This window comes from Bos indicus, chromosome 3 (genome assembly GCF_029378745.1).
Source record: "Bos indicus isolate NIAB-ARS_2022 breed Sahiwal x Tharparkar chromosome 3, NIAB-ARS_B.indTharparkar_mat_pri_1.0, whole genome shotgun sequence".
NCBI lineage: Eukaryota > Metazoa > Chordata > Mammalia > Artiodactyla > Bovidae > Bos > Bos indicus.
In genome coordinates this window covers 63,762,670-63,782,287 of record NC_091762.1, presented here as the reverse complement: position 1 = coordinate 63,782,287, position 19,618 = coordinate 63,762,670, and positions in this window count along the sequence as shown.

Sequence of the window (19,618 nt, the reverse complement as noted above, 5' to 3'; positions counted from 1 at the left end):
TCTTAAAAAAAAAAAAACATACTGCAAAAAGAAGATTCTCATACAAATGGATGCTAAATGCCCAAACTAAAAACTTCAGCACATCATAATTATACTCATCAAGCAAGAAGGACTTCTTAATGTTTAAAATAAACATTTCTTGGTTGGTGGATACACCAGTGATTGTGAAAGTGAGGGCCTTTATAAGTAGCATTGTACAATTTCAGATTTGTAGAATTATGTCTATTCAAACAGATAAGATTCATACAGTGAACAACATTTTGTGAATCTACTCTGTATATAGTAATTTTACTAATTTGGGGAACTGAAAAAAGGAGGAAAGAAAACACAAAGAAAATTACTGATAAAGTGCTTATACTCAAATTAACTTTATATATAATAGGAAGGATATACAGGTTAACACAATGTCCAGAGAAAGAGAATAGCATATCATAAAATCTAGTAATGAAATAAACAAGCAGCCCTCATCTCTACCAATCTCAAAAGAAATGTGCTTTATATATAAAATTTCCCTTTGCAAAGGAATTAGGTATTCTAGAGACTAACCCATGAATAGGTCATCAAGGGTTTCTATATATCCAAAGCAGATCGAGGAGATGAATTTGGTAAAGTTTATTATGTAAAAATAGCAAGTATGGGACACTTTCTCTCTCCTTGCTGAACGATAGTAAATAGCACCTTGTTCCCTTCGAAAGTCAATTGCTCATGCTTGCAATAAATTCCAGAAGTGAAAATGATCTGCCGTGACATCTTAGTATCATTAATCACCATGGTTGATATAGCTCATCAGGCCAGCTCCATACGTACCCTTTTTTCTTCTTCATCACTTCATCTGTGTCATACTAAAGCCACAATTCTCAATCAATTTCCAGATAAAGGTAATTCATTGTTAAAGGTGAGGCTATATAAAAGGATGAGTCCTCTTGCTGGAGGCTCTAAGCAAATAAACTGCATTTCTAAAATTATTACTCAATTCAACTAATTTGAGATTGTTGTTTTTACTATTTATATGATGTATTATTTCTGTCATGACTGTTATTGAGTAAAGGCTGAATCATATCTCTAATGGTTAAGTCCGTAACTTTTCTAATTGGCTTGAGGTGCCAAAGCTAAATTAATACTACCACAATCTTGAACAAATAATGACATGCTCAAATATATTCTGACTGATTGAGTGGCAATTTAGCTTGAGAGAAGGCAATGGCACCCCACTCCAGTACTCTTGCCTGGAAAATCCCATGGATGGAGGAGCCTGATGGGCTGCAGTCCATGGGGTTGCTAGGAGTCGGACACAACTGAGCTACTTCACTTTCACTTTTCACTTTCATGTATTGGAGAAGAAAATGGCAACCCACTCCAGTGTTCTTGCCTGGAGAATCCTAGGGACGGGGGAACCTGGTGGGCTGCCGTCACTGGGGTCACACAGAGTCGGACACGACTGAAGCGACTTAGCAGCTACTCTATATATTCTAAAATATTAAACCTTTATTTTAATACAAGTCAAGGAACAACTTGAACTGCTAAATCCATACCAAAAAAAATGTATGGAGTAATGCAAGTTTGGTAAAAGGCAGAGATTCAACTCAGGTGTGGATGTGGAAAGCAAACATAAGTGACAAATATTAAGGAATAACAGCAATCAGATATTATTATAAATAAGGACAAACACCTCATTCCTTAGGAGAGAGTATGGCATACTGTTTTATTAATTGGATATTCGTTGAGATACGTATCAAAGACAAAAACGTGTCACACACATACACACACACACATATATTTAAAATTATTTGTTCATTACTGAAAAAAAGATTACTCTAAAAGATATCCAAGAGAGCAAAAATGTACAATTTTTGTACAAAAAGGTACAAAAGACACTAATGTCCTTTTTCCTTTCCAAGACCATCATGTATGCCAAAATAAAGGGCTTGATAAATCAGACAGGGATTTAGCTGAATGTGTCAGCATGGAATTCAGCACTGGAGTAAAGGATAATGGATTGTGTATTTTTGAAACCAATATACATTATACAATCTACCCTGTGGAGACCATGGGGTCAGGCATATCAGTTGGGGATAATCAAACAAGCTTTACCAGTAAACACTTCGATGTAGATTTTTTTTTCAGTTAAAACCACATTTCCAAGGATATCTTTTATTCAGTTCAGCAAACTCCTGTCCCTAATAGCCCATTTATACCTTTTTTTAAAAAAACAATTTATTACAGATATTATAGACTGAAAAGGCTCTGTGCAACAATTTGAAATGGGCTTTGCACTAATGTGGCAAGAGATACCCTTGGAAAAATAAAAGGCAGCAGAGCATATGGTGCTTCCACTCAGACATTTCTGTTTTTTCATATTAAAATTCACCAGTGAACACTGCAGGTTTCAAGAAACAAATAGAAATACTCCTATACCTACAAGGATGCTCTTGTTTCCCCCACATTTTAACTGACATTAAGTGTATCATTACATATTTTAAAAACAACCTTAAGAGTTGTGTAGATATAAGCATCTGAATGCAGAGTTCCAAAGAATAGCAAGAAGAGATAAGAAAGCCTTCCTCAGCAATCAGTGCAGAGAAATAGAGGAAGACAACAGAATGGGAAAGACTAGAGATCTCTTCAAGAAAATCCAAGATACCAAGGGAATATTTCATGCAAATATGGGCTCGATAAAGGACAGAAATGGTATGGACCTAACAGAAGCAGAAGATATTAAGAAGAGGTGGCAAGAATGCACAGAAGAACTGTACAAAAAAGATATTCATGACCCAGATAATCACGATGGTGTGATCACTCACCTAGAGCCAGACATCCTGGAATGTGAAGTTAAGTGGGCCTTAGAAAGCATCACTAAGAGCAAAGCTAGTGGAGGTGATGGAATTCCAGTTGAGCTATTCCAAATCCTGAAATATGATGCTGTGAAAGTGCTGCACTCAATATGCTAGCAAATTTGGAAAGCTCAGCAGTGGCCACAGGACTGGAAAAGGTCAGTTTTCATTCCAATCCCAAAGAAGGGCAATGCCAAAGAATGCTCAAACTACTGCACAGTTGCACTCATCTCACAGGCTAGTAAAGTAATGCTTAAAACTCTTCAAGCAAGACTTCAGCAATACGTGAACTGTGAACTTCCTGATGTTCAAGCTGGTTTTAGAAAAGGCAGAGGAACCAGAGATCAAATTGCCAACATCTGCTGGATCATTGAAAAAGTAAGAGAGTTCCAGAAAAACATCTATTTCTGCTTTATTGACTATGCCAAAGCCTTTGACTGTGTGGATCACAATCAACTGTGGAAAATTCTGAAAGAGATGGGAATACCAGACCACCTGACCTGCCTCTTGACAAATCTGCATGCAGGTCAGGAAGCAACAGTTAGAACTGGACATGGAACAACCGACTGGTTCCAAATAGGAAAAGGAGTAAGTCAAGGCTGTATATTGTCACCCTGCTTATTTAACTTATATCCAGAGTACATCATGAGAAACACTGGGCTGGAAGAAGCACAAGCTGGAATCAAGATTGCCGGGAGAAATATCAATAACCTCAGATATGCAGATGATACCACCCTTATGGCAGAAAGTGAAGAGGAACTAAAAAGCCTCTTGATGAAAGTGAAAGAGGAGAGTGAAAAAGTTGGCTTAAAACTCAACATTCAGAAAACAAAGATCATGGTATCTGGTCCCATCACTTCATGGGAAATAGATGGGGAAACAGTGGAAACAGTGTCAGACTTTATTTTGGGGGGCTCCAAAATCACTGCAGATGGTGACTGCAGCCATGAAATTAAAAGACACTTACTCCTTGGAAGGAAAGTTATGACCAACCTAGACAGCATATTCAAAAGCAGAGACATCACTTTGCCAACAAAGGTCCGTCTAGTCAAGGCTATGGTTTTTCCTGTGGTCATGCATGGATGTGAGAGTTGGACTGTGAAGAAAGCTGAGCACCAAAGAATTGATGCTTTTGAACTGTGGTATTGGAGAAGACTCTTGAGAGTCCCTTGGACTGCAAGGAGATCCAATCAGTCCATTCTGAAGGAGATCAGCCCTGGGATTTCTTTGGAGGGGATGATGCTAAAGCTGAAACTCCAGTACTTTGGCCACCTCATGCGAAGAGTTGCCTCATTGGAAAAGACTCTGATGCTGGGAGGGATTAGGGGCAGGAGGAGAAGGGGATGACAAAGGATGAGATGGCTGGATGGCATCACTGACTCGATGGATGTGAGTCTGAGTGAACATCTGGGAGTTTTTGATGGACAGGGAGGCCTGGCGTGCTGCGATTCATGGGATCACAAAGAGTCGGACATGACTGAGCGACTGAACTTAGAACTTAGGAAAGAAACTATCACAAAGTTGCTCTTGTGTATTATACCAGACACATTGTGCACCATCCCATTAGAGTTTTGCAATAAATTGTCAAGGTAAGTACCATTATTTCACTTTACAAAGGAAGATATTAGAAACTTTCTCAACATTTCACAACTCTGGCGAGTCATAGGATACACACTTAGACTCCTTATTTATGAATTCAAAAATAACATGTTAAGCAAAATGTGCTAGAGAAACCACATTCAAGTGAACCAGCATGCCCCGCTTTCTCAGAATTAACAAACTCCAGGACAGCAAACCGGAGAAGGCAATGGCACCCCACTCAGTACTCTTGCCTGGAAAATCCCATGGACAGAGGAGCCTGGTGGGCTACAGTCCATGGGGTCACTAAGAGTCAGACACAACTGAGCAACTTCACTTTAACTTTTCACTTTCATGCATTCGAGAAGGAAATGGCAACCCATTCCAGTGTTCTTGCCTGGAGAATCCCAGGGACAGGGGAGCTCGGTGGGCTACCATCTCTAGGGTCACACAGAGTGGGACACGACTGAAGCAACTTAGCAGCAACAGCAGGACAGCAAACAACAAGATCTCTGGAGTCTTTCATGAGAATCCCACTTGATAACTATGTTAAGGACTCCATGAAAACCTCCACACTATCCTACCACATTGATAGCATGGGAGTTCAAAGAAGCCAACCCAAAGAAAGACCTGAAAGGATTTCTAAAGTCAGTGCCAAGAAAGCTTATTTTTCCCAGTCTTTTTATTTTCTGGTTCTGCTTGAGGGTGATGTTCAATATGTGTGGTGTAAAGGAATTAGGAATGGGGTAAAAAGAGGGGTCAGAGAAGGCAGTGGCACCCTACTCCAGTATTCTTGCCTAGGAAATCCTATGAACGGAGGAGCCTGGTAGGCTACAGTCCATGAGGTCACTAAGAGTCGGACACGACTGAGTGACTTCACTTTCGCTTTTCACTTTCATGCATTGGAGAAGGAAATGGTAACCCACTCCAGTGTTCTTGCTTGGAGAATCCCAGGGACAGAGGAGCCTGGTGGGCTGCCGTCTATGGGGTTGCACAGAGTCAGACATGACTGACGCAACTTAGCAAAGGCAGCAGCAAAAAGAGGGGTAGAATTTTTAAAACCTTATTCAATTATGTCTTTAAGCTTAGAGTCTTCTAAATGTTTCATTTCATTGGAGAGAAGAAAATAGCAAACAGGGTTTTGGGAGAAAGTGATAGAAAAGCAAGTCATGTGAAGAAGAAAAAGGATGAAAAACATTACTTAAATGACTTGAAGTACGTTTCCTTCTGTGGTTGGGCATGACACAATAGACTTTCAAGAATACCAAAAGGCTATGAAGAATAAGAAAGAGGTCAAAGGAAAGCTATTTGCACTTGTGGAATGTATATACTTTTTACCAAGTGTTTCTTGCATAATTTTCATATAATCACCCAATGGCTAGAAATAACATAGAACTGTTCAGACTTTATAGTTGGATAATTTAAGACTCAAAGCATTTAAACAACCATCTCAAGGCAACACAGCCTGGGGTACAGGCTTTTGCAGACAAGCAATCTGATCATAAAGCCATGCTCTGGGACTTACTTCTATTCTGTCCTGGCCTTACTAGGTGGGGAGATTAGAGCAGTATATGTAGATGGCTCTGCCTGTCTTTCAAAATGGAAATCACAGAGATAGTTGTGAATAATTGGTTGGTACTTTGGTTGGCATATCACATAGTCACAGTGCTGCACACATTTCCCAGGAGTCATGTTTTCCCTCCATTCCCATATGCTCTCCTACATTGCTCCCAGCTGTATACAGTTAGACTGCCACTGTGGCCATTGGAACTGTTCAAGTAGGGCTATGGAAGAAAAATGCACTGGAAATGAATGATTTCCTTACCTTCTAGTGGCTTTCAGCTAATGGCAGGTGTGAGTGACTGGATTCAGCTTAGCTTCCTCATTCCAAAGTGGAGTGACTCTGAAGCACGCACTCTACAGTCTCTCAGACGCCCTAGAAGCATTGCACTTCAATTGCCACACAGGAGCATGATCATTAACACATCCTGCATGAACCTCACACACTTTCTGTTCTCATTCACATACCTATGCTTCTCCAGACAACTTCCAAATACACTTCATACATTCAGTTCATATTTTAGATTCAGTTTTGAATGAAACCCAACTTCACACGATTGGAGAACTTTAGGGAGGAGGTAGAATTTGAATTGGTCATTGGAAAAAAAAATAAATCTAATTACAGAAGGTAGGGAGATAAAAGGAAAGGAAGCCAGACACAAAATATAGGTGTAGAAAAACCAAAGTCAATTTGGACAAAGATAAGAGAATAAACCAATATAAAATAAATCATAGTGCCTCCTTGAGAATGCTATCAAATAACATGAAACAGTTCAGCTCAGTTCATTCAATTTTGGCACTCTTGACACAGTTCAGTCACAGTCGTGCCTGACTCTTGGCGACCACATGGACTGCAGCATTCCAGGCCTCCCTGTCCATCACCAACTCCCAGAGTTTACTCAAACTCATGTCCATTGAGTCGGTAATATCATCCAAGCATCTCATCCTCAGTCATCCCATTCTCCTCCCACCTTCAATGCTTCCTAGCATCAGGGTGTTTTCCAATGAGTCAGTTCTTCGCATTAGGTGGCCAAAGCTGAAGTTTCAGCTTCAGCATCAGTCCTTTCAATGAATATATAGGACTGACTTCTTTTATGAAGGGCTGGTTGGATCTCCTTGCAGTCCAAGGGGCTCTCAAGAGTCTTCTCCAATACCACAGTTCAGAAGCATCAATTCTTCGATGCTCAGCTTTCTTCACAGTCCAACTCTCACATCCATACACGACTACTGGAAAAACCATAGCTTTGAATAGACGGACCTTTGTTGGCAAAGTAATGTCTTTGCTTTTTAATATGTTGTTTAGGTTAAGCATTAACTTTTCTTCCAGGAGTAAGCGTCTTTTATTGTCATGGCTACAGTCACCATCTGCAGTGATTTTGGAGCCTCCTGCACCCCCCCAGAAAAAAAGTCTGTCACTGTTTCCACTGTTCCCCATCTATTGCCATGAAGTGATGGGACCAGATACCATGAACTTAGTTTTCAGAATGTTGAGTATTAAGCCAATTTTTTTACTCTTCTCTTTCACTTTCATCAAGAGGTTCTTTAGTTCTTCACTTTCTGCCATATGGGTGGTGTCATCTGCATATCTGAGGTTATTGATGTTTCTCCCGGCAATCTTGATTCCAGCTTGTGCTTCATCCAGCCTAGCATTTCTCATGATGTACTCTGCATGTAAGTTAAATAAGCAGGGTGACAATATACAGCCTTGACCTACTCCTTTCCCTATTTGATCCCAGTCAATAGTTCCATGTCCGGTTTTAACTGTTGCTTCATGATCTGCATGCAGATTTCTCAAGAAGCAGATGAGGTGTTCTGGTATTTCCATATCTTTAAGAATTTTCCACAGTTTATTGTGATCCACACAATCAAAGGCTTTGGCATAGTCAATAAAGCAGAAGAAGATGTTTTTCTGGAATTCTTTTGCTTTTTTTTTTTTTTGGTGATCCAGCAGATGTTGGCAATTGGTCTCTGGTTCCTCTGACTTTTCTAAATCTATCTTGAACATCTGGCACTTCATGGTTCATGTACTGTTGAAGCCTGGCTTGGAGAACTTTGAGCATTACTTTGCTAGCATGTGAGAAGAGTGCAATTGTGCAGTAGTTTGAGTATTCTTTGGCATTGCCTTTCTTTGGGATTGGAATGAAAACTGACCTTTTCCAGTCTTGTGGCCCACTTCTGAGTTTTCTAAATTTGCTGACATATTGAGTGCAGTATTTTCACAACATCATCTTTGAGGATTTGAAAGAACTCAACTGGAATTCCATCACCTCCACTAGCTTTGTTCATAGTGATTCTTCCTAAGGCCCACTTGACTTTGCATTCCAGGATGCCTGGCTCTAGCTGAGTGATCACACCATAGTAGTTATCTGGGTCATGGAGATCTTTTTTGTACAGTTCTTCTGTGTATTCTTGCCACCTCTTCTTAGTATCTTCTGCTTCTGTTAGGTCCATATCATTTTGGTCCTTTATTGTGCCAATCTTTGTATAAAATGACATGAATATTCTCAGTTATTTCTCTTTTCTTGGGAAAAAGCCTTAAATAAGTTGTCATTTGGTCTCACTACCACTCTCCCTTATTCAACAAAACAGAATTTTTGTGTGTGTTTATTTGTTTGTTTTTAATCATTAACTGTTTATTTATATCCTGCATTATTCCAGAAAAGACTTGAGAAGACCAAAAAGTTGATGCTAACTCATTAACTGCAAAGTTTGAAATTCTTATTCTCCTATAGCAGTGCTATTGATAGAATTCTTCATAATAAAACCAAAAGGGAGAAAAAGAAATAAGGATAAGGAGGGAAGACTGTTAATGCTCTAAAAGACATAAAATAATTCTGTTTTCTGACCACTTTTTATAAAGGCAGTTTTGTTAAATGAAGTTTGTTTCTCTTGTATTTACATTATTTTCTTACTGATACATACACACACACACACGCACACACACACACACACACATATATATACACACACATACACATATATTTCAGGAAGGTTCCATAAGGCTTTTATCCTTATTCAATCAGAGGGCAGAAAGAACAAAAACCAAAATCACAGAAAACTAACCAAACTGATCACCTGGACCACAGCCTTGTCTAACTCAATGAAACTATGACCCATGCCATGTAGGGCCACCCAAGATGGACAGGCCATGGTGGAGAGTTCTGAAAAAATGTGGTCCACTGGGCAAAGGTGTGGCAAACCACTTCAGTATTCTTGCCTTGAGAACCCCATGAACAGTATGAAAAGGTAAAAAGATATGACACTGAGAGATGAACCCCCCAGGATGGTAGGTACCCAATATGCTACTGGAGAACAGTGGAGAAATAACTTGAGAAAGAATGAAGGGATGGAGCAAAAGCAAAAACAATACCCAGTTGTGGATGTGATTGATGATGGAAGTAAAGTCTGATGCTGTAAGAATGATATTGCATAGGAACCTGGAATATTAGGTCCATGAATCAAGGTAAATTGGAAGTGGCCAAACAGGAGATGGCAAGAGTGAACATTTTAGGAATCAGTGAATTAAAATAGACTGGAATGGGTGAATTTAATTCAGATGACCATTATATTTACTACTGTGGGCAAGAATCCATTAGAAGAATTGGAGTGGTCCTCATAGTCAACAAGAGAGTCTGAAATGCAGTACTTGGGTACAGTCTCAAAAAGGACAGAATGATCTCTGTTCGTTTCCAAGGCAAACCATTCAATACCACAGTAATCCAAGTATGCGCCAACCACTAATCTCAAAGAAGCTGACGATGAGTAGTTCTATGAAGCTCTACAAGATCTTCTAGAACTAACACCCAAAAAAGATGTCCTTTTCTTCATAGGGGACTGGAATGTAAAAGTAGGAAATCAAGAGACACCTAAAGTAACAGGCAAGTTTGGACTCAGAGTACAAAATGGAGCAGGCCACAGGCTAACAAAGTTTTGCCAAGAGAATGCACTGGTCATAGCAAAAATCTTCTTTCAACAACACAAGAGAAGACTCTACACATAGAAATCACCAGATGATCAATACTGAAATCAGATTGATTATATTCTTTGCATCAAAGATGGAGAAACATCTTTCTTTGGACAAAAATTTATTAAAGCTGTATTTTTAAAAGGTATATAAGACAAAAGATTGATGATGTTCCTTTCACGGATTTTTCTTTCTTTTAATTCAACTTACACTTCACCTGTTTATAAAGCGTTGGAGGGACTTTTAGCTGTGGATGTAAGCACAGGTAAGTGTAGTAGAGGGCGTTTAGACCACGATTTGTTTAGAGCCTGCAATTAGAAGTTTTTACAGTCAAAAATTGTTGAAGCATATCAAAAATCTCCTTTACAGACATCATTAGATTTTGAGGAATAAACGGCTCTCCTGGCCCAAATTCTACCTGAAGGGCAGCATTTGGGATTAGGGAAAAGTATCATATTCTCTCCTTTCTCTTCTCATGATATAAATACACATGAAACAAATTATTTCAAGTACCTACAGTTTTTATTCTATCTATCATAGAACCAATTGACTGGTGTTTGTGAGTCCTTGAAGCTTGTTGGATAACAAAAGTGCATCCAATTCACACAGCTTATTTCAAGTCATCTTGAGAGGATTCCTAAAATTGCCAAGAAGTGCTTGTATGGACATTGTGTTACCACCAATAGACAAGAGATATGAAATTTTCAAATTAAAAAATGGTTTATTTTGTTTCAGTCCAAAAGGTTGGGCTAAGGACTTAAAGAATTAGGACTTTTTTGTATTTGAAGATAAAGAAGAAAAGATAAATTATTACTGTTTTGCAATGAACTTTTATGTGCCTGTTTCAAGAGTGCAAGAGAAGGCAGTTTTTTTTCTAAAGCAGAAGAAGCAAAATTGCACAGTTACATTTTATGGACACAAACATGACACAGGAGATGTCTTAAGATTTATTTGTAAATAAATAGCATAATCTGTGCATTTCTCTTTTCATTTTAGGGATTCATTTTGAAGAGCATAACAATGTATATGATCATAACTATAATATTTCTGATCTTAACTAGATACAATTTCAAATATCCACTATTTCTAATGTAGTGTTTTGGTAGGCAGAATAATTGCCCTCAAATTGTTCTTTTCCAAATCTCCAGAATTTGTGATATACTGTACAGCAAAGGGGAATTCAAGTAACACATGGGAGTAACGTTGCTAGTGAAAAGAACTTAAAATGAGATCCAGAATTATACAGGTGGGTAGGCCCTCTGTGGAGAAGGCAATGGCACCCCACTCTGGTATTCTTGCCTGGAAAATCCCATGGATGGAGGAGCCTGGTAGGCTGCAGTCCATGGGGTCACTGAGGGTCGTACACGACTTCACTTTCACTTTCACTTTTCACTTTCACTTTTCACTTTCATGCATTGGAGAAGGAAATGGCAACCCACTCCAGTGTTCTTGCCTGGAGAATCCCAGGGGTGGGGGAGCCTCGTGGCCTGCAGTCTATGGGGTTGCACAGAGTCGGACACGACTGAAGTGACTCAGCAGCAGCAGGCCCTCTGTAATTACAAAAGTCCTTTAAACTGGAAGGAAGAGGCAGGGGAGGAGGTCAGAGTAAGAGAGAGATTTGAAGATGCTGTTCTGCTAGCTTTTAGGATAGAAGAGTTTGCCACATTCAGATTGTAGACAACTCCTAAAATCTGGAACAGTCAAGTTCCCCTAGAGCCTCCAAAAAAGAAGACTGCTCTGGAAAATCTTAATTTTTAGCCCGGTGAGACTTATCTTGGAATAGTAACCTCTAGAAATTTACAATAATACATTTGTCTTGTTTTAAGTCACTAAATTTGTGCTCAATTTTTTACAGCAGCAACAGGAAATTAATATTAGTGTTAATCCATTTTGAATGTAAAATTAATCTATTTTATCAGTATGACAGATATTCTAAGATAAATTTCTTGGAGGTATAGGGAAAATTGGAAAAGATCTTGATGATGGGAAAGATTGAAGGCAAGAGGAGAAGGGGGTGACAGAGGATGAGATGGTTGGATGGCATCACCTACTTAATGGACATGAGTCTGAGCAAACTCTGAGAGTTGGTGAAGGACAGGGAAGCCTGGCATGCTGTAGTTTATGGGGTTGCAAAGAGTTGGATGTGGCCTAGTTACTGAACAAGGGAAAATTTGTGTTCATGGAACACTGCATTGTCTGCAGCACACTACATTGGTTTCTCTGATTATATGAGAGCTATTTAAAACTCCAAACTGTAGTTAACTGGCAGAAATGCAAAATAATTCTTGGCTGTGCATATGCAAACTCTGTGTCTATCTAGTACTGGTTCAATTAACTTTCCTCATTCACTGTGGAAGACAGTAGTTTTTCCTCAGTTTAAACTTTCATTTCAATATTTCTCATCTATAAATGTTTCTTCTTTAGATTTGCCTTTGAATTGGTTGTAATGTCTCATCAACATTCTAATTACTGAGTTAAATAAGATATTTCATACATCTTCACTTTTATATTTTTATGTTGGTCTTGATTTTACTTTTTTGAAAATTATCTTTTAACAGAAGTGACAGATATATCTCTTGCTAAAAGAGCAAAGAGAAAAAGAAGCAGCATGAGAGAAGAGAAGAGAAGGAGGAGAAAGAAGAAAAGGAAGACAAAGACAAGTTGTTGATTTTAGTTCTCTCATGTTACCCAGGAAATTGCTGGCTTTGGGGAACAGCAGAGACAATACTTTGCCAACAAAGGTTCGTCTAGTCAAGGCTATGGTTTTTCCTGTGGTCATGTATGGATGTGAGAGTTGGACTGTGAAGAAGGCTGAGCACCGAAGAATTGATGCTTTTGAACTGTGGTGTTGGAGAAGACTCTTGAGAGTCCCTTGGACTGCAAGGAGATCCAACCAGTCCATTCTAAAAGAGATCAGTCCTGGGTGTTCTTTGGAAGGAATGATGCTAAAGCTGAAACTCCAGTACTTTGGCCACCTCATGCAAAGAGTTGACTCATTGGAAAAGACTCTGATGCTGGGAGGGATTGGGGGCAGGAGAAGAAGGGGATGACAGAGGCTGGATAGCATCACTGACTCAATGGATGTGAGTCTGAGTGAACTCCGGGAGTTGGTGATGGACAGGGAGGCGTGGCGTGCTGCGATTCATGGGGTGGCAAAGAGTCGGACACGACTGAGCGACTGATCTGATCTGATCTGATCTGGCTGTGCTCACCTGATACCCTTGTGAATATGTATTCTCTTTAGTTTTTACCCACTTAGGTATTATTCTTAGAGAAGTTTTCTCTACAATGAGAAGAACGGTGATTTTCAGCATTCCTTGGCTACTGACTCTTGACATGTTGTTCTTGTTTAGTTGCTAAGTCCTATCCAACTCTTTTTGTGAACACATGAACTGTAGCCCACTGGGCTCCTCTGTCCATGAGATTTCCCAGGAGAGAATACTAGAGTGGGTTGTCATATTCTCCAAGGGATATTCCCCAACCAGGGATCAAGCCCATGTCTCCTATACTGGCTGGCAGATTCCTTACCACTGAGCCACCAGGGAAACCTGATTCTTCAGATTTTTGATCCCAAACAGAGACAATATCCGTCTCAGCATCATTGTCAATTCCATAATTTATTGAAACAAATATCTATTTGCTATCTATGCTGCTGCTAAGTCACTTCAGTCTTGTCCAACTCTGTGTGACCCCACAGATGGCAACCCACCAAGCTCCCCCATCCCTGGGATTCTCCAGGCAAGAACACTGGAGTGGGTTGCCATCTCCTTCTCCAATTTGCTATCTATAGCATGACCTAATACTGCATCTGAAATTTGGAATGCATCAGTGAATACAAAAAAGACTTTCATCTTCATAGAGCTTACCTTCTGTTGGATGAGGCAGATCCCTAATAAAATAAATCAGGTCATTATATAACATTTTACAAAATGACAAGGTCTACTTAAGAGAAGAAATAAAGGAGAGGATCAAGAACAAAAGAGGGTAGGGGCCAGGTTGTAGTATTATTAGGGGTCAGGTAGACCTAAAAGGCCTTTTGGAATTAACAACAAAAAAGATGTCCTTTTCATTATAGGCGACTGAAATGCAAAAGTAGGACATCAAGAGATAAGCGGAGTAACAGGAAAGCTTGGCCTTGGGGTACAAAATGAAGAAGGGCAAAGGCTAAAAGAGTTTTGTGAAGAGAACTCACTTGTCATAGCAAACATCTTCTTCTAACAACATAAGAGACGATTCTGCACATGTACATCACCAGATGGTTATTACTAAAATCAGATTGATTATGTTACTTGCAGCTGAAGATGGAGAAGCTCTATACAGTCAGCAAAAACAAGATGGGAGCTGACTATGACACAGATCGTGAGCTCCTTATTATAAAATTCAGACTTAAAGTAGGGAAAATCACTAGGCCATTCTGATGTGACCTAAATCAAATCTCTTATGATTATATAACAGAGGTAGCAAAAAGATTCAAGGGGTTAGATCTAATAAACAGAGTGCCTAAAGAACTATGGACAGAGATTTCCAACATTGTACAGGAGGCAGGGACAACTCTGAGAGAAAAATAAATGCAAGAGGCAGTATGGTTGTCTAAGGAGGCCTTACAAATAGCTAAGAAAGAAGAGAAGCAAAAGGAAAAGGAGAAAGGGAAAGATACACCTAATTGAAAACAGAGTTCCAGATAATAAAAGGGAGAGATGTAAAAGTCTTCTAAAGGGAACAATGCAAAGAAATAAAGAAAAACAATAGAATGGGAAGGGCGAGAGATTTCTTCAAGAAAATTGGAGATACCAAGGGAACATTTCATGCAAAGATGGACACAATAAAGGGCACAAATGACAAGGACCTAACAAAAGAAGAAGAGATTCAGTTTAGTTCAGTCACTTAGTCGTGTCCAACTCTTGGAGACCCCATGGACTGCAACACACCAGGTTCCCTGTCCATCACCAACTTTCAGAGCTTGCACAAACTCATGTCCATCGAGTCAATGATGCCATCCAACCATCTCATTCTCTGTCATCGCCTTCTCCCTCTGCCTTCAATCTTTCCCAGCATCAAGGTCTTTTCCAGTGAGTCAGTTCTTCGCATCAGGTAGTCAAAGTATTGAAGTTTCAGTTTCAGCATCCGTCATTCTAATGAATATTTAAGACTGATTTCCTCCAGGATCAGCTGGTTTGATCTCTTTGCAGTCCAAGGGACTCTCAAGAGTCTTCTCCATCACCACAGTTCAAAAGCATCAATTCTTCAGTGTTCAGCTTTCTTTACAGTACAACTCTTACCTCAATACATGAGTACTGGAAAAACCATAGCATTGACTAGACAGACCTTTGTTGGCAAAGTAATGTCTGTGTTTTTTAATATGCTGTCTAGGTTGGTCATAGCTTTTCTCCCAAAGAGCAAATGTCTTAATTTCATGCCTGCAGTCACCATCTGCAATGATTTTGGAGCCCAAGAAAATAAAGTTTCTCACTGTTTCCATTGTTTCCCATCTATTTGCCATGAAATGTTGGGACTGGATACCATGATCTTAGTTTTCTGAATGTTGAGTTTAAGCCAGCTTTTTCACTCTGCTCTCTCACTTTCATCAAGAGGCTCTTCAGTTCCTCTTCACTTTCTGCCATAAGGGTGGTATCACCTATGTATCTGAGATTAAGAAGATATACCTATGGCTGACCCATGTTGATGTTTGACAGTTAACAACAAAGTTCTGTAAAGCAATTATCCTTCAATTAAAAAATAAATTAATTAAAAAAAGATTAACAAGAGGTTGAAAGAATACACAGAGCTATACAAAAAAGGTCTTAATGACCCAGAAAACCACTATGGTGTGATCACTCAGCTAGAGCCAGACATCCTAGAGTCTGAAGTCAAGTGGTCCTTAGGAAGCAACACTACAAACAAAGCCAGTGGAGGTGATGGAATTCCAGCTTAGCTATTTCAAATCCTAAAAGATGATGCTATGAAATTGCTGCACTCAATATGCCAGCAAATTTGGAAAACTCAGCAGTAGCCACAGGACTGGAAAAGGTCAGTTTTCATCCCAATCCCAAAGAAAGGCAATGCCAAAGAATGTGCAAACTACCATACAATTGCGCATGTTTCACATGCTAGCAGGTTAATGCTCAAAATCCTTCAAGCGAGGCTTCAAAAGTATGTGAATCAAGAACTTTCAGATTTATAAGCTAGATTTAGGAAAGGCAGAAGAACCAGAGATCAAATTGCCAACATCTGTTGCATCATAGGAAAAGCACGGGAATTTCAGAAAGACTTCTGCTTCATTGACTATGTTAAAACCTTTGACTGTACGCATCACAGCAATCTGGAAAATTCTTAGAGATGGGAATACCAGTCTTCCTGAGAAACCTGTATGCAGAACAAGAAGCAACAGTTAGAAACACACATAGAACAACTGACTGGTTCAAAATTCGGAAGGGAGTACATCAAGGTTTTATATTGTCACCTTGCCTATTTAATTTATATGCAGAGTACATCATGCAAAGTTCTGGGATGTATGAATCATGAGCCAGAATCAAGATTGCTGGGTGAAATATCAACAACCTCAGCTGTGGAGATGATATCACTAATGGCAGAAAATGAAGAGGAATTCTAGAGCCTCTTTATGAGGGTGCAAGAGAAGAGTGAAAAAGCTGACTTAAAACTCAACAGTCAGAAAACTAAATTCTTGGCATCCTGTCCCATCACTTTATGGCAAATAGGTGGGAGAAAAGTGGGAACAATGGAAGATTTTATTTTCTTGGCCTCCACAATCACTGTGGATGGTGACTGCAGCCACAACATTAACAGACACTTGCTCTTTGGAAGAAAAGCTATGACAAACCTAGACAGTGTATAAAAAGCAGAGACATCACTTTGAAGGACCATATTTTGAAAGCTATGGTTTTTTTCCAGTACTCATGTGTGGATGTGAGAGTTGGACCATAAAAAAGCTGAATGCCAAAGAATTGATGCTTTTGAACTGTGGTGCTGGAGAATACTCTTGAGAGTCGCTTCAACAGCAATGAGTTAAACCAGTCAATCATAAAGGAAATCAGTCCTGAATATTCTTTGGAAGGGATCAGACTGAAGCTCCAATACTTTGGCCACCTGATGCAAAGAACTGACTCATTGGAAATGGCCCTGACGTTAGGAAAGACTGAGGGCAATAGGAGAAGGAAGTAACAGTAGATGGGATGGTTGGATGGCATCACTGACTCAATGGACATGAGTTTGAGCAAGCTCTGGGAGATGGTGAAGGACAGGGAAGCCTGACATGCTGCAGTCCATGGGGTTGCAAAAAGTCAGACATAACCTAATGACTGAACAACAACAACAAGGCCCCACTCAAAGAGAGCAATTTCAGCAAATGTTCAAAGAAGATGAGGATAGAGGAATGCAAATAACTCAGTGTAAGAGCATTCCAGAGTGCAAAAACAGTCAGTACAAAAGCCAAACTGTAGGTGAACTGCTAGCATTTTCCAAGAAGCAGAAGGAGGTAAGTGTGGCTGCAGAAGAGTGAGAAAGGGGAGAATCAAAGGAAATTGCTGAGAGGCCCAAAGCACATAGGTACTCAAAGGCCATTTGAAGGACTTTGATCTAGCTTTATATTAAATGAGAATATATATACTGTTTTAAGCAGAAGGATGGTATCATCTGGCATACATTTAAAAAAATGTATTTCTGGCTGTGTGTTGTGGATTTATTTGAGTGGGCTAATGCAAAAGCCAGATCAGAGGCTAGGGCAGTAATCTAGGTAAGGATTAATGATGGTTTCACCCACAGTGACAGCAGTGGAATCATTGTGGTGGTGAACAATGGTGGAATTATGGATACATTCTGAAGGTTGCTTGAAATGGATTTGTGTGTGTGTGTGTGTGGTGAGAGAAAAATAAAGAATCAAATATGATTCCATACCTTTTTGTCTGGACAAGTAGAGAAAAGAATTATCATGAACTGAAAAGGGAAAAGCTGTGAAAATTCTAAATATTATTGGAGGATCAATTCATTCTGTACATGATGAATGTGAGTTGTCTTAGACAACTGGATGGAGAAATTGAGCAGGCGGTTGGATATATGGAGTTTAGGACAGAAGCCTGGACTGGAGATATAATTTATGCATCATATACATATAGGTCTTATTTGAAGATTAGGTAAGAATGGGTAAGAGAGGCTAGGATACAGAAGAATTAACAATGATGACCAAAATAATTGAAATAAGAGGAAATCTAAGAGAGTGTGGCATTCTGAAAACCACATGAAGAAAGTATATCAAGAAGGAGGGAATGAAGAAAAGGATTAAAATTTGGCCATTGGTTTTGGCAACTAAAAGACCATAGTGTCAGAGCTGAGAGCAATTTTGGAGGAATAGTGAATACTAAAGACATATTCAGTTATATTTAGTAGAAAATATAGAGAACAGGAAAAGGGGACTACATGGCAGTAACTGGAGATAATCCTTGAGTATTACTACAAAAGGAGCTAGTGGCAGTTTACAGGTCAAGAAAAGGTTTTGATTTTTTATGGTGGAAATAATTTTATATGTATACTGTAATAACAATTTCCAATAGAGTATGAATAATAAGATGATGTAGGAGGTCAAATGGAGAATTGGTGGAGCTATTTCTTTGAGAAGATGTGAAGGTGCTAAAGCTAATATACACAGGTAAGGATTGGTTTAAGTAGATACAATGTTCTTCATTTTCAGAACCAAGTAGGAAAGCAGTGTTGAGTGTAGAGGCTGAGTAGGAGGTTAGTTTTGGGGGGTAGTCATTATCAATAACGCTTTAGTTCTCTGAGTGAAGATGCAAGCAAGCTCCTTCCTGAGAGTGACGATGAGAGGGAGGTGTTGAGCCTGGGGAAAAAAAAAAAGAAAGAGACATGAGAAATAATCCTGAGAGTGGGAAAATGAAGAGAGCTGGGACATATCATGTGATGACTGGCTGAGACTAGTCATCAGAGTTGTATGTTTCCTCCAACTGTTAGCTGCCCAGGGACAGGTAGAAAGCAGTTGAAGAACTGAATTTTACTAGGGTTTTATTTTTGCCAAATGAGTTTAAAATTCTCAGGAAGCATGGGGTATGTTTATCCTGTCTAAAACATGTGAAGTTAAAGAAATTAACTTTAGTATCTTCAGTATCATATCAGGGGAAAAAAGTGTCTTATTCCTTAAAGCTAATTTATCCAGGGATTTTTAAGACTCCCACATATGTGGCAAGAATTCAGCAGCACATATTAGTTGTGAAGTTGAGCTTTAAAAGTTCTTGTATTAGCTAACTTATTGAAAGTGATTTACAAGGGGGAAAAAAAACCCTATACTGAAAAAGTAGATTTTACTATGACAGATGATTCAGCATTCAATTGTTACATCAGCATAAAATGTTATAGGCATAACTATCATTTTCATTTATTGTTAGAATTGTCTATGCTTTATTTCCCAACCAGGGTGACTGTTTATTTTAGGCAGATACTGTGGTTTTATTCTTTGTATTCCTTACTGATTTTAGCATATGACAAAGCACATGGAAAATTCTTAAAAAAAAAAAAAAGAAACATTTTATTGATCAAAATTTTCAATTCTACCATTTTAGAAAGATAATTTCCCCAGTGCAGTTCATATAACATTATCCAAAGATTCAAATTTACACTGCAGAATTTAAATGATCTTTAAAGCATAGTCTTCAATTGGAGT